This window comes from Schistocerca americana, chromosome 3, assembly GCF_021461395.2.
Source record: "Schistocerca americana isolate TAMUIC-IGC-003095 chromosome 3, iqSchAmer2.1, whole genome shotgun sequence".
Taxonomy (NCBI): Eukaryota; Metazoa; Arthropoda; class Insecta; order Orthoptera; family Acrididae; genus Schistocerca; species Schistocerca americana.
Window position 1 is genome coordinate 326,405,130 of NC_060121.1, and position 6,674 is coordinate 326,411,803.

At 45.6% G+C, this 6,674-nt stretch overlaps 1 pseudogene; it reads right to left on the reverse strand.

Annotated features, from left to right (window-relative positions):
- Window positions 1-6,063: 6,063 nt before the first annotated feature.
- Window positions 6,064-6,181, reverse strand: LOC124607723 (annotated as a pseudogene).
- Between the last annotated feature and the right edge of the window lie 493 nt (window positions 6,182-6,674).

The following is a 6,674-nucleotide window of genomic DNA, read 5'->3' on the forward strand; positions in this document are numbered from 1 at the left end:
TTGGGCAGCAAAACATTTGATGATGGCCAAAGTACAAAGGGTATAAAAAGTAGACTGGCAATTGCAAGGAAAGCATTTCTGAAGAAGAGAAATTTGTTAACATCGAATACAGATTTAACTGTTAGGAAGTCTTTTCTGAAAGTATATGTCCAGAGTGTAGCCATGTATGGAAGTGTGGTAGTTACTTGGAGATGGAGAAGCTTGCACAGGATAGAGTAGCATGGAGAGCTGCATCAAACCAGTCTTCGGACTGAAGACCACAAAAACAAGGCTAGAAAGTTGAAAGCACGTTCACAAGGAAATATAATACTGGAACATTGTTAATATGTATTTCGGTTTTTAAGAAAGGATTATACGTGTTTAAAGAGTCATTGATGATATGATTATTAACAACGGAGCTAAAGCTGGTACGAAAATTTAAAACGTGTTTCATTAGCCACTCTTTCTATAAATTACCAGAATTTATAGATGCAAGGGTTGAAAAGTACTGTTAGCTACATGGAAGGTAGAAATGGGTGTTGTAAAGCTGCATGAGAAGTAATGATTTACTGTAAATAGGAACCAGTGTTTATAGATGCAGGTAAATACTTTCGTTGAAAAATATCATTTTACATTGGTGAGCAGAATTTGAGGACGAAAGTAACTTTTGTATCACGTGTCACTGCCAAGTAATGTAGCTCGATGAAAGTTCTACTATAGATAGAAAGAACTGCCACCCTGTAGAACAGAAGGTATCTGAATGAATTGCACAATGAGACGAACAAAAATGACGCTTTTATTCATGAACATTATTACACTGAAGTCACCGCGATTTATAATAGCGATCTACACATTACAATAGGCAGGAATGGGCTCTGAATGGAGTGCGATGAGACAGTACATGTCCTGCAAAATGCTCCCAAGGTTGGTAAGGAGTGCTTGTGGGAGGGTTACTGGAAGCTGCAGCGAATTCTTCCGGGTTGTATGGCCGTGCCCCATGGAACTCTTCTATCCCTGACGTTTCGTCCATAGCTACTGTTATCCACGGCTACATAGAGAAGCCATTGAAATATATAAACATGGGGATAGTTTTAACAGAAAAGGAGAAGCCATGAAACTCAGCGATTTATGGACAGTGGCGCTACAGAATCAAAATCAAATGGCTCTGAGCACTATGGGACTTAACTTCTGAGGTCATCAGTCCCCTAGAACTTAGAACTACTTAAACCTAACTAACCTAAGGACCTAAGGACATCACACACATCCATGCCCGAGGCAGGATTCAAACCTGCGACCGTAGCGTGTATAGTCTGTCTCTGAGTGTGGCACATTATATTATGTATACTTTCAAACAGGGGCACTAACTCAGTTCATATGGGGTGCTGTTTTGATCCGTATGTTCGCACAAGACGACTGATCTCTCTAAAAATCGTCTGTTTCGGGCTGCCCTCTGGATGGACTCTTGCAATTAAGGTATGCTTCACACCTTGGTCAGCAAGGAAACTTTTTCATTTGAATCCGGTAAAGCATCCTACGTTATCTAATAGAATAACGCGAGGTTTTCCTGTTTTTTTGTTTGTAAACTCTGAGGACCTTTTAAGCGTAGGTTTAGCAGGTCAAGTCTTCGTGGTATACGACTTCAAATATTTTGTAAATGTATGATACACGGCTAGCAAATACTTCACTCCGCCCCTAGCTGAGAACAAAGGTCCTGCAGCCCACTGAGATTATTTGCTGTGAATAGGTGGGAATAAGAGGACGGCGTTCGGTCTCGCTTGATCTGCTGTTGTGCTTTGCCTTCTGACAAGTGACAAATGTTCTTAAAATTTTGTACACTATGTGTTTAAGATTTGGAAGGTGACAATATGTCGTTATAGTGACTATACTTTTTCCAGTACCTATGTGGCCCCAAGAACTGAGCACACATCCGATGAAGCTTCTAAATACGAGGGTTGGAACTTTAATAGTTGCAACTATTTATTTAGAGCTCGTACAAAATAGATAAATGCTTCAAAGTGTTACTGACCTTTAAAGTGGTCACCAGCATTGTGTATAGCCCGGTCCCAGCGATTTGAAAGTCGTAGGATACTCTCAGCAATGCCAGTTGTGTTGACAGTTAGAGCGGCGCGGTCTATTGCCCGACGAATTTGTAGCAGATCTGAAGCGAATGCCGTGAAGTGTTTCCCTCAGTTTAGAAATCGAGTTGAACTCACGAGGGCTTAAGTCAGGGGAGTGCAGTAGGTGGTATAGCATTTAGCAGCCCCATCAGTGAAACAAATCAGTAACAGCTTGCACTGTACGTGCTTGAGCATTGTCCTGCAAAATGATGGTCAGGTCCTGCAGAAAGTGTCATCACTTCTGTCTCTAAACTGGTTGTAAGCTGTGTCCTAAAAATGAACAGCGAGGACACGCATCTGTCACAAGGCAAAATTCGTTTTCGATGTTGGGATGGTAAAAAATGCCTGAGTTCATTACTTCGTACCTAGTATCTTTGAAAGCTTGCTGGCATTCATCCGACCAGACCCGTTGGGTACTTTTATGTAATAGATTCAAGAGCACATCATTGTTGAGTATCTGGCTCCACAGGAATCGTCGAAAAATGCTTATGAGGCCGATAACGCTTTATGTTGTTACTTTGACCTTAGCCAAGGGAATTCCACAATGGCCTCATTTTCTACAGAGTGGAAACCGTTCTGAGAGGAGAGACGACTTGTCCCAGGAATTATATTTCGATATTTCTAAATTCGCCATTACGCCAGTGTCTGCAAGCTTTCTCAACGCTCTTCTGAGGTACTTCTCATGTGAAGATGGCAGTCACCAAGTTATCGACACAAAGAGTTAACATGTCTAGAATACAGGTTCTAACATGTTGTCTATGGCTGTTATAAGCACTCCTGCGCTCACCTTTAAGTCCAAATAGAAGTACACTCCTGGAAATGGAAAAAAGAACACATTGACACCGGTGTGTCAGACCCACCATACTTGCTCCGGACACTGCGAGAGGGCTGTACAAGCAATGATCACACGCACGGCACAGCGGACACACCAGGAACCGCGGTGTTGGCCGTCGAATGGCGCTAGCTGCGCAGCATTTGTGCACCGCCGCCGTCAGTGTCAGCCAGTTTGCCGTGGCATACGGAGCTCCATCGCAGTCTTTAACACTGGTAGCATGCCGCGACAGCGTGGACGTGAACCGTATGTGCAGTTGACGGACTTTGAGCGAGGGCGTATAGTGGGCATGCGGGAGGCCGGGTGGACGTACCGCCGAATTGCTCAACACGTGGGGCGTGAGGTCTCCACAGTACATCGATGTTGTCGCCAGTGGTCGGCGGAAGGTGCACGTACCCGTCGACCTGGGACCGGACCGCAGCGACGCACGGATGCACGCCAAGACCGTAGGATTCTACGCAGTGCCGTAGGGGACCGCACCGCCACTTCCCAGCAAATTAGGGACACTGTTGCTCCTGGGGTATCGGCGAGGACCATTCGCAACCGTCTCCATGAAGCTGGGCTACGGTCCCGCACACCGTTAGGCCGTCTTCCGCTCACGCCCCAACATCGTGCAGCCCGCCTCCAGTGGTGTCGCGACAGGCGTGAATGGAGGGACGAATGGAGACGTGTCGTCTTCAGCGATGAGAGTCGCTTCTGCCTTGGTGCCAATGATGGTCGTATGCGTGTTTGGCGCCGTGCAGGTGAGCGCCACAATCAGGACTGCATACGACCGAGGCACACAGGGCCAACACCCGGCATCATGGTGTGGGGAGCGATCTCCTACACTGGCCGTACACCACTGGTGATCGTCGAGAGGACACTGAATAGTGCACGGTACATCCAAACCGTCATCGAACCCATCGTTCTACCATTCCTAGACCGGCAAGGGAACGTGCTGTTCCAACAGGACAATGCACGTCCGCATGTATCCCGTGCCACCCAACGTGCTCTAGAAGGTGTAAGTCAACTACCCTGGCCAGCAAGATCTCCGGATCTGTCCCCCATTGAGCATGTTTGGGACTGGATGAAGCGTCGTCTCACGCGGTCTGCACGTCCAGCACGAACGCTGGTCCAACTGAGGCGCCAGGTGGAAATGGCATGGCAAGCCGTTCCACAGGACTACATCCAGCATCTCTACGATCGTCTCCATGGGAGAATAGCAGCCTGCATTGCTGCAAAAGGTGGATATACACTGTACTAGTGCCGACATTGTGCATGCTCTGTTGCCTGTGTCTATGTGCCTGTGGTTCTGTCAGTGTGATCATGTGATGTATCTGACCCCAGGAATGTGTCAATAAAGTTTCCCCTTCCTGGGACAATGAATTCACGGTGTTCTTATTTCAATTTCCAGGAGTGTACTTTGAATTGATAACTCCTGCCTTCAAAAATAAACGCAGTATACTGTCTTGACTTTTACATCAGTGATGCCTGCAAATGAGAATATTTAAATCTACTGAAGTTAAATATTTCATTCCACAGAATTTTTGAAGTTGTTCTTCAAAGTTCTCAGGTCTAGCGCAAATCAGTACTATTATTTTGTTTGTGTCCCTTGCAGTCTACGAGTCTGATCTTTCCTCCAGATTTAGCTTTTGCGAGTAAGAGACTTTTGTGCAGCGATAAAGATGGCTCTATGATTCCCCATTGTATCATTTTTCGTTTTTTCTTAGTAACAAACTCCATGGGATGGATTACATGACGTAACAAAATGTTTCATGGGGTACAACCTCAATATTACAGGTATATTCTTTAATTATACCTTGCTTTTCCATTAAGAGACGAGTTAGATCATCCTGCTGTTTGCTATTCGAGTAATTGGATCCTTCACTTTGGAGCTAATTAATTTCAGTCTACCAAAAGTATCCTCTCCTTCAGTGTCTGAACAATATTTTTCTTTGCTGATAAGTGGGCACTAATCGGTAGTATTTGCAGCCCCTTGCACTTTATCTGGATATTCTGACAGTATACCAAGAGGAAAGAGCATTTTATGGCTTCCTACCCCGTTCTCACTTCCACCTGCACCTGGTCCTAGGTAATTTGGGACTGTGCACCAATGGCTCCAGTCACCTTACAGATCTGACTGGATTATGTGAATAGGTTCTGTGCCCTATTTATTGCTTCGAATAGGTCATAGCTTAGAATAATAGCAGTCGTTCTGTGTCTGTGTACACATCCACATGTATGCTACCTATTTTTGCTTTTATCGCCGATTGTATCAACTCCAGTACTTTTGCACTTGCTTGGATCTGTCAGCAGTTCTTTCTGCATCGCGAGACCGTCGTTACACCGCAGCATGTCTTACGTTCTCATGCCCACCAGGCGTTGTGCCTCTCTCCTTAAGTCAAACAACAATGGAGAGAGTGCTTTACGGTCACAGTCAGTTTGTCAACTGCGAGCATCCCCAAAGGTTTTCACCCGTCACCTCCACTATTTGCACATTCTGGTTTGGGTCAGGTCAGTGTGACTGATTTGTATTCACATTCTGCCCTGAATTCCTATTATCATTTTGGTATGCACTGTTATAGTCTGGTGGTGGCCTTGCGTTGTGGTGGTGCATAGTTACTGTGCCACTGGTTTCGACTATTGGTCCTCTGCGGGCTGTTACTCTACTTGGGTTTAAATCTGTCCTCATACCTTCGTTTACGGTTAAGTTGTGGGTGCCCATCTTCCATTCTGCGGCCTCCCATTACCTTGCTGATACTCAAGCCTTTTCCACTGCCATTGTTACAGTTAGGATTGAAGATTTTTTTTTTCTTTCGTGCTTAACTGGAGATGTTTGGTTATTTCCGTGCTCTTTACTCGTTTCCGTATCCTCCTGCGCCAAGTCTATGGCATCTAGCACAGAAAAGTGTTTATCAAGTTCATTCTCCGGCATATTAAACAACGCGTCTTCAATACTCATTCCGTCTTCAGGCCACGAGTGGCCTAACAGGACCATCGGACCGCCGTGTCATCCTCAGTGGAGGTTGCGTAGGAGGGGCGTGGGGTCAGCAACCGCTCTGCCGGTCGTTATGATGGTATTCTTGACCGAAACCGCTACTAATCGGTCGAGTAGCTCCTCAATTGGCATCACGAGGCTGAGTGCACCCCGAAAAATGGCAACAGCGCATGGCGGCCTGGATGGTCACCCGTCCAAGTGCCGGCCACGCCCGACAGCGCTTAACTTCGGTGATCTCATGGGAACCGGTGTATCCACTGCGGCAAGGACGTTGCCATCTTCAATACAGATAGGCAATCTTAATTTCAGCAAACTGATCACGTCTCAGCTTGTAGTTGGTTCATCTCTGGACCTTGTTTTGTTGATATTCTTTTCAAAATACTTTCGTAAACTTCTTTACTTGGGATTATACATTTTTTAGCTGTAAACCTCAGTACGTAGGTGTTCCTCAATCCAGGGCGATCAGTATTTAGCCAAAACTGTTCGATAGTATGACAACTGTCTATCATTATGTTGGCTCACATGCCAGCATCTCCTTGGATATGATAAACAATAAGCTGCACTTTGTGCTTCTCTGTCCAGGTGCTGGGTAGTATTCTGCCAAGACTTTTAATGAAGTCGAAAACGTGAACGGATCGTTTTTCAGCCTTAAGCGTCTGAAAGTGTCCGTGTTTAATAAGACTTTCTCCAAGTACAGAACTCGACATAGATGGAGCTGCCCCGTAACATTAGCTGGTGTGGTTAGTTCTCTTTGTGGGCTATAGTTCCC